The following is a 9,893-nucleotide window of genomic DNA, read 5'->3' on the forward strand; positions in this document are numbered from 1 at the left end:
GATATCATGACAGTAAACAACGTGTTTGTCTTTGGAAAAAAAGTACACAAAAATTTGTTCATGCTTCCTGAAATGGGATACTTTAGCTGACCAGTGAAATACATTCTTTTCTTGAAGCCTAATAACTCAGCTGCTTTCTTTGATAGGCCCAAATCTCTTACTAAGTCATTCAATTGGGGTTGGCTAAACTGCTGAGGGGTTAATGACTGCTTGGCATCAGAAGACCCTTCAGATTCTACAACCATTTCCTCATGCATTTTATCAAAATACACTTGATCACCATGTTCACTTTCTTCATCCTTAGAAGAAATAAAACCATTGAAAACTGGAATTGGGAGTGTCTCAGAGTGTGGGATAGGTCATATTGCTGAAGGAATGTTAGGATATGCGATCATATGCCTTTTTTTCTTGTCGATGCCCTTTGTATGGATCAGACAGAAATAATAGTCACTGCTGTGGTCCTTAGATTCATGCCAAACCATGGGAATACCAAAAGGCATTCCTTTGCATTTTCCTTTTGTCCAGTCATGAAACATTTCCTCACAATTATAACACACAATATGAGAAGCCCAATTCTTGTCTTGATCGCCAAGGGGAACTTGAAAATAGGCAAAATATGCACATGTCACAAATGATGAAATATTGCGCCTTTGACGTTGAGTGTGTAACAGCCACATATATAACAGAAGGTGTCAGGACTATTCTTACATTTACACCTACTCGAAGAAGCCATAATTCAATCTTAAAACAAAATAAGAGGGTGTTTTTATCAGATAATTTTTTTTACATTTAAAAACAACTACAATTATGTAAAAATGATGTTTGTAAAACATTAATTGTCTTGTGGTTATGTTCAATCCAAGAGTCCTTGCCCTTTAACTCTAATTTAAAAACCAATGCATGCCATTAACTGTAACAAAAAGAAATTAAAGTAGCATAAAAACTAGAGCATGCACTAAAAAAATGGATTTCAGATTTGGAATCAGCAATGCAGAAATATATAGAAACAGTTCTAATACCTCATGCAACAGAAAATGGGAAAAATATTGTTCCCCAGTGAAGCAATCACTTAAAAAGAAAATCAAATGCAGACAACATTTCAGGCATAAAAAAGAACTGCAATACATTTAGGTTGAAGCTAATTTCCATAATATTCTATAAAACTCTTACAAATCAATAATAAAAATGTAATGATCCAAGTAAAATTTGGACAAACAACAGAAACAGGTAATTTGAAGGAAAAGAAATGTCAGCATTTCTTTTGATTATGTTAAAGTGTGCGTTCAGCACTTATACAGGCCACAAAGGAAAGATCAAGTCTAGCATTTGATAGAGATTGCAAACTTTATACTGGAGCTTTCTGAATTGTGTCGGGTTTATGTATTTCATATCCCAAACATTTTCATAGTAAACCTTCCCCTTCTTTCCACTTTTACTTCTCATTTTTTTAAGGACTGGTTCTCCAATTTTTACTACAAATTTTACTACAAAGATAAAGTTTTTTCTTAGGTGATAGAAGATGTGGTCAGATTAATAATCCAACCCTTCCAACCTGGGCCTTCATTTTAATTTCTCCAGTTGATTCAAAATTTGCATTATATAAATATTATGCTAAGTGAAATAAGTAAATCAGAAAAAGTTCAGAACCATGTGATTTCACACATAGGTGGGTTATAAAAATGAAAGACATGGACACAGACTGAAGTGAGTGGTTACTACAGGTAGGGAGCTTGGGGGTGGGGGGAGTAAGGAGGGACAAATACGCAGTGACAGAAAATGATCTGACTTTGGGTGATGGGGATACAATGCAATCAACAGTTCAAATGCTCTAGAGATGCTTACCTGAAACCTACGTATTCTTACTGACCAATGTCACCCCATTCAATTTTATTTCTAAATAAATTTAAACAAAAGAATTTGCATTATAAAATGAAGATCAATCTTCATGAGCATGAGCATTAATTCTCACCAAGGACCTGTTCATTATGATTAGAGTAAGTTATTGCCGGCATGCCCTGCTTTTTGAAAGTAGTGGGGGAACTTAAGAGTTTGCATTTAGCTTTAGTAATAGTAGATTTTAGTTACAATCAAAAGGATTGATAATTATGTTACTAAAAGCTTTGCTCCCAGAGCTGGAAACAGGAATGGGACTCCGAGACTTCATGAGGCTGCAAGCCATCCACCTCTGTGCCCCAGGCCCAGGAGCTCCCCAAGCAAGATGGTATCTAAGCCCCCAAACTCCAAGAATGTAATTCCCATTGACAAGATGCAGATAAACAAGTACTGGTCAACAGATGAAAAAAACTCTAGAAAAATCTCTGGACTGCAGCTTCTATCTAATTAACTTTAGCCTAAATTCCAAACCCCTTACCACCTCCTTTGGTCCCTTTATAAAAACAGAGATGAGGTGTGAAGATGGGGTTTTGGGTGATATAAAACCCCCTTCTTCCCAGGTCACCAGCCATCCCAATAAAGCACCCATAAAGATTCAATCCTTGTCTCTACTCATTGTCTGAGTGGTGGCAGACAACAGGAACACTGATATTTCTGGTTTCAAAAGTTTGCATTACCCCACTTTGCTTTCACAAATGACCTATATTAGTAGTACCTGTTTCCCTTAAGTGCAAGAAACCTGAAGAAAATATTTGGCATTATGTAAAAAAAAAAGTGAAAAGCAAAAATAGTAGTCCCCTTTTGTTTTGCAGCAGTCATTACAGAGGGGGTGTTGGTCAAATAAGTTTGTAAATATATATGTTTGCTCGCTTATAGTTTGCATTGAGTGTGGGAGACAAGCTGTAAGCCAGGCACGGTCCTTATAGCCTAAGGCAGGGGTCCCCAAACTTTTTACACAGGGGGCCAGTTCACTGTCCCTCAGACCATTGGAGGGCCAGACTATAAAAAAAAAAAACTATGAACAAATCCCTATGCACACTGCACAGATATTATTTTAAAATTAAAAAAAAAAAACCAAAAAACCGGGAACAAATACAATATTTAAAATAAAGAACAAGTAAATTTAAATCAACCAACTGACCAGTATTTCAATGGGAACTATAGGCCTGCTTTTGGCTAATGAGATGGTCAATGTGCTCCTCTCACTGACCACCAATGAAAGAGGTGCCCCTTCCGGAAGTGCGACGGGGGCCAGATAAATGGCCTCAGGGGGCCGCATGTGGCCCGCGGGCCGTAGTTTGGGGACCCCTGGCCTAAGGCTTAGTTTTAAGACTAAACTTTTCCCCACGCCCTTGACTGTTGCATAATAGGGGGTGGTGCACTCCTATGAGAAATCCCATGTATGTCTCAAATAAGTGACTTTGTATCAGAGACTTCCTTGGTTGTATATTGGATTAAAGGCTTTGATTCCTACCCTATAAAATGGAGCAGAGGAGCCCATGCTGAAGGAGAGCAGAGAAAGGCCAGGTGGAGGAGAGGAGAAGCAGCCAAAATGGCTGAGTGCTGAAGGAGAAGCCAGTTTGTGCAGAGTTTGTGCAGAGAGAAGGAGATGGGGAACAGAGGTGAATAAGGCTGGTGAGGTAGAAACCTTTGATTCTCGGAAACTCAGATTAGTCAGTGGCTTTGGGAGCCCTGAATGGAAAGGGAAGTTGTTGGGCAGATAAAATGTATTATGCTCACTTTGTTAAAGAGGCCGTTGCCCAGGTGATATTAATGTGTGTTGGGGTGGGCTAAAGGCAGGCAGAATCCTTGTAGCCTGGGGCTTGGTTTTGGGATTAAGCCTTTCCTACCCTTTTTGGTGTAAGGTGGTACAATCCAATCATGCCTCAGAGAAGTGACTTTGTATTAGAGACTACCCTATTTTGTATATTGGATTAAAGGTTGTGAAGCTACACTATAAAATAGGGGTAGAACGGGAACTTGCCAGTTGGTTCCTGAGATTAGCAAGAGAGAGCAGAGGAGAGCAGCAGAAGGAGGCCACGTGGAATAGGCCAGGAGTACTGAGTGAGATGCCAGTCTGTGTAGAGTTTGTATCTGGGATAAGGAAGGAGATGGGGAACTGAGGAGAATAAGGTTGGTGAGCTAGAAACCTTTGATTCTAGGAAACTCGGATAAGTCAGTGGCTTTGTGAGCACTGAGTGTGACTGGGTTTTGGAGCCCAGTGTGTATTTTTACTTGCCCGCCGGGTGCAAGGTAGGATTAAAGGCTATGGCCCACCAGTTTTTGGCTCCATGGTTTCTTTACCGACTGTCCGAATCCAATGTGAACCTGCAAGGGCTGGGCTGCTGTGATAGTGGCCCTGGCCACGCCCGCTGGCTTTACAGAAGTGTTTTCCCACTGTGTGTATTTCTTGCCCACCGGGTACAAGCTAAGATTAAAGGTAATGGCCCACCAGTTTTTGGCTCCATTGTTTCATTACTGTCTGTCTGAATCAAATGCAAGCCTGTGGTAAGGTTCCAGAGAACTGTAAAACTTAGTATTGGCAGCACCATTTTAAAAGGAAAAGTCAGGCTTTCTGTCCTGTCCTTTCTTTGGAAAATGGAGGGAAAAGGATATAGAAATCTCCTCATTTATAAGGACGACTAGGGTCATTTGGTTTTAAGTTCTCTGAAAGGATTAAGGTTCTCTGAAGAACTCCCTTTCCCTATCAATAAGAGGCAAAATTTACATAACACCCTACACTGATTTTAGCTCTCCCTCCCTTCCTGGAATCCTGAGATTAGCGTGTACCTCTAGTCCCATGATGGCGAACCTTTTTATAAAAACTGCCCACTTCTGCAGTGCTGGTCAACCTGATCCCTCCCGCCCACTAGTTGGGTATTCCATGGTGGAGCTTGGGCTTTCATGGTGGATGGGTAGTGGAGCAACCAAACGGCGCCGTGATTGGCCCAACATGTTATTATCTTGTTAATGATTGTGTCATGCTGTCATGCCCCCCCAACTTGTATGTAGTCAAAGGGTATATAACCAACCTCTGAGAAGTATTTGGCACATAATTTGGGTCTGCAAATGCCCCGTGTCAGCCATATGTGGCCGGCATATTTAATAAATCTCCTCCTTTAATAAAACCTTTCAAAATTCATCTGGATTTGGTGTCTCTACGTAAACCTGCTTGTAGAGCCAGTAGCCAGGGCCAGGGCCACTATCACAGCAGCCTTCTGGCCCATGCAGGTTCGCATTGGATTCGGACAGTTGGTAAAGAAACCATGGAGCCAAAAACTGGTGGGCCATAGTCTTTAATCCTAGTTTGCACCCGGCGGGCAAGTAAAAATACACACTGGGCTCCAAAACCCAATCACATTCAGTGCTCACAAAGCTACTGATTTATCCGAGTTTCCTAGAATCAAAGGTTTCTAGCTCACCAGACTTATTCACCTCTGTTCCCCATCTCCTTCCTTCTCCAGCGTCAAACTGCACAAACTGGCATCTCACTCAGCACTCCGCCATCTTGGCTGCTTTTCCTGGCCTCCTCCACGTGGCCTCCTCCTGCTGCTGGCTCTACTCTCTCTGCTCTCTCATGCTAATCTCAGGAACCAAGTGTCAAGTCTCGTTCTGCCCCCATTTTATAGTGTAGCTTCACAACCTTTAATCCAATATACAAAATAGGGTAGTCTCTAATACAAAGTCACTTCTCTGAGGCATGATTGGATTGTACCGCCCTACAGCAAAAAGGGTGGGAAAGGCTTAATCCCAAAACCAAGCCCCAGGTTACAACGATCTCCAACATACATTAATATCACCTGGGCGATGGCCTCTTTAACAAATTGAGCATAATACATTTTATCTGCCCAACACTGCTGAAGTGAGGAACGGTACTTTGCAGAATCTGGGGTACAGTACTTTACAACAAACCTGCATGGGCCAGGCGCCTGTGATGGTGGCTGTGACTACTGGCTTTACAGGGGCATTCACCCCAAGCAACACATGTATCTCCCCCCCACCCCCACCCCAGCCTTCCCTGGGAACCACATTCAGTGTCTGAGCATTGAGTGGCCAGGTCTCTGAGCTGTGTCTGTGGGCATCTGTGCTTTATCTAAATGTATGCTGTGTATCGCCAGCAAGATGTGCCCGTAGGTATCAGAAAAGCCTAAAGGTGTTTGTAAGGGTCTCACCCGTAGTGTAAAACTGGATCTAATTAGATGATTTGATCATAGTGAACAAAATAAAGAGATTGTATGTGCATTGAACTTGCCTGTGTCCAGAGAGAAAAAAAATCTTGAAAGCTGCCAAAGTTACTGTTGGTTCTGCTAATAGCAAAGTGGTCTCTTTTGTTAGCATCCAATAATGGATAAAATTAAAAGTCTATTGATTTGTTGTAAAGTACTGTACCTTACTTATGTGGGTTTACATAGAGACAGCAAGTCCAAATGAATTTTTTTTTAATAAATAAATTTTTATTATAACGGGGTGACATCAATAAATCAGGGTACATATATTCAAAGAAAACATTTCCAGATTATCTTGTCATTTAGTCCTGTTGCATACCCATCACCCAAAGAGAGATCGTCCTTCGTCACCCTCTATCCAGTTTTTTTTACCCCTCCCCCTCCCCCTCCCCCTCTTCCTCCTTCCCTCCCCCCACCCCCCGTAACCACCCCACTCCTGTCCATGTCTCTTAGTCTCGTTTTTATGTCCCACCAATGTATGGAATCCTGCAGTTCTTGTTTGTTTTCTGATTCACTTATTTCACTCCGCATACTGTTATCAAGATTCCATCATTCTGCTGTAAGTGATCCGATGTCATCATTTCTTCTAGCTGAATAGTATACCATGGTGTATATGTGCCCCATCTTCTTTATCCAGTCTTCTATTTTTTTTTACAGTGATTAAAAGCCTTTAAGCAAACTCTTGGCCAATACAGCAAGAATCCATAAAAGAGTAGTGTCCTTAACATGTTCACCAAGTCCAAGTTGGCCCCATCACCATGCCAAATCCCTGAAAAATGCAACCCAACCCCAGTTCATTCTGTTAGGAGCTGTCACAGGGAGCAGGAGTCCAGAAAACTCCACATCCAGGAAAAGTCCTCACGGCACTGGAATTGTTGCCATCATTCTATATTTTGCAGCTCATGTCCAAGTCCCAATGACCACTGCTTCTAGCTGGTAATGATTCAGGTAGACTGGAAAAGCCATTTGCAGCATGCGTGGATATGGAGCTTCTGTTCTCCTCTGCCTGGAAAGATGAGACCAGGTTGCTCTTCCCTGGAGCTCTGCGACTGTGGCATGGTAAAGAGAACCTTGGGATTCACTAAGCTGGGTGGCAAAGGTAGATTCATAATAGAAGTTGGCAAAAGGGGGAAAGAGAGCTCTAAATTAGGAGTAGGTCCCAGCCTGAAATATGAGTGGGGCATTGAGGTAGGAGGGATAAAGGAAACACTATATATTAAGCAAAGCAGCAGAAAATAGGACTATCAACACCCACAACAGAGATCTTTGAGGGAAGAATAAAAAACCTGACTAATCAGGCAAAACATAGTTAAGTGGCCCTTGTGCAAATGAGATCAGTTTACCTGCTTCTTGGAAGAAATACCCTAGGCTCATCCACAGTGTCGTAGATGGGGCCGACGGCCCTGGGCACCTTCAGCCTTCAGTGGCAAGTCCCAGCTTTCTGGGCAAGGTTAGGTCATAGGTGGCTGGAGCAGGGCTGGAAGAGACTGAACCCTCCCTTAGAGAAGCGAGGGGGAAGCCTACCCTCCAGTGTCCCTGTTTCCTCACAGCAGAGGCATGTAAGCCTGGCAGGCTTTATTTAGCTCAATGACCTTCCTTTCCACTATTGAAGTAGGACCCAGATAGCATCCTATGAGACCCCTTTGGGGCGTTGGAGCCTTTAAGGGTGTATCCTAAAAGCTGGTAGTTCCCCTGATCTCTATTGGGCTTTTTCTGCCTCTAGGTATCTTAAAAGCCATGCTCAGAAGATCTTGCTGAGGGGTTTGAGGATCCCCATCCGCCTATATAAATCTTTTCCATATACCTGGAGCTATTTGGAAAAAGACAAAACAGTGTTATTAGCTGGATCTAATAAAGAAGGTAGTAGTTTGCAGGCAAAAAAGATTTGGTGTCTCCTGTTCATCAGCATTCAAAAGAAATGTAAATTTTTTTTTTTTTTTTAAGTAAAAAGCATGATATGGTAGACCCGTAGGAGTTCCAGGATATGACTACCCCCTTTTAAATTTTTTTATTTTATTTATTTATTTATTTATTTATTTTCTCTTTTTAGAAGCTGGAAACGGGGAGAGACAGTCAGACAGACTCCCGCATGCGCCCGACCGGGATCCACCCGGCACGCCCACCAGTGGCGATGCTCTGCCCACCAGGGGGCGATGCTCTGCCCCTCCGGGGCATCGCTCTGCAGCGACCAGAGCCACTTTAGCACCTGGGGCAGAGGCCAAGGAGCCATCCCCAGCGCCCGGGCCATCTTTGCTCCAATGGAGCCTTGGCTGCGGGAGGGGAAGAGAGAGACAGAGAGGAAGGAGGAGGTGGGGTGGAGAAGCAAATGGACGCTTCTCCTATGTGCCCTGGCCAGGAATTGAACCCGGGTCCCCCGCACGCCAGGCCGACACTCTACTGCTGAGCCAACTGGCCAGGGCCTTAAATTTTTTTTTTTTAAATTGACCTTAAAATGTTTGCTGAGAAGTCCAAATGAATTTTTGAGGAGTTTTATTGATTAAGCTGGCTTCATATGTCTAACACGGGGTATAGCTGACCCAAATCGTGCAGTGTTGAATATAACTCTGAGGCTGGTTATATACCCTTGACCACATACAGGTTGGAGGGACCATGACACAATCATTAACAAGCTTATAACATTTGTCTAGAGCAGGGGCAGTCAACCTTTTTATACCTACCGCCTACTTTTGTATCTGTTAGTAGTAAAATTTTCTAACTGCCCACTGGTTCCACAGTAATGGTGATTTATAAAGTAGGGAAGTAACTTTACTTTATAAAATTTATAAAGCAGAGAGAGTTACAGCAAGTTAAAGCATATAATAATAATTACTTACCAAGTACTTTATGTCGGATTTTCGCTAAGTTTGGCAGAAAAAATCTATATAAAACAACTTACTATAGTTAAATCTCTCTTTTTATTTATACTTTGGTTGCTCCACTACCGCCCACCATGAAAGCTGGAAAGCCCACTAGTGGGCAGTAGGGACCAGGTTGACTACCACTGCTCTAGAGGATCTATAAAAGACATTAAAACTTTCAAGGTAAAACAATAGTGATGTCGTTTTACATATCAAAGTGTAATTTTGATTCACAAATCACATTTTACATTCACAAATCTTTTAGTGTCTATCTCCCCTCCTTTGCTTAGAGGTATATATTACTCTCAGGATTCCAGGAAGGGAGGGAGAGTTAAAATCAGTGTAGGGCAGGCAAACATTGTCTCCTATTGAAAGAGAAAAGAAGTTCTTCAGATAACCTTGATTCTTTCAGAGAATTATAGTTAAACTAAACGACCCATTACCGTCTGTCAGAATCAAATGCCAACCTGCATGGGCCAGGCTGCTACTACATAGCTTTACACTTGTAAAATTACAAAGTAGAAAATAAAACTTTTTAAAAGTTCAGTTTAAACTAGAAACTCTGTGTGCTAAGTGTTGGTTTTTCTTTCAGAGGGCAGTTCAAGTTCCATCCAGCTCAGTAGACATCAGTGAGAGCAGTAGACAGGGCACACTTTTACTTCCTCTCTCATTAATGTCTTTGCTGAGTCTGTGGTTTAGTCGAGCTTACTTTAAAAGCCCTGTAGTTTAATGAGCAGAAATGGAAATGACACTGGTAAGAGGAACTGTACCTTTATTTTAGGGAAAGAAGTAAAAAAAAGAAATGCCACCTAGAATTTCAGTTCATACAGAGCCAGACAATGTCTTTTCTGAGTGGTAGCTGTGATGGGGGACCCGGGAGCACTGTTCAAAATGACTGTTGATCTGATGCTCTGAA

The sequence above is a fragment of the Saccopteryx leptura genome, chromosome 4, assembly GCF_036850995.1.
Source record: "Saccopteryx leptura isolate mSacLep1 chromosome 4, mSacLep1_pri_phased_curated, whole genome shotgun sequence".
Lineage (NCBI taxonomy): Eukaryota > Metazoa > Chordata > Mammalia > Chiroptera > Emballonuridae > Saccopteryx > Saccopteryx leptura.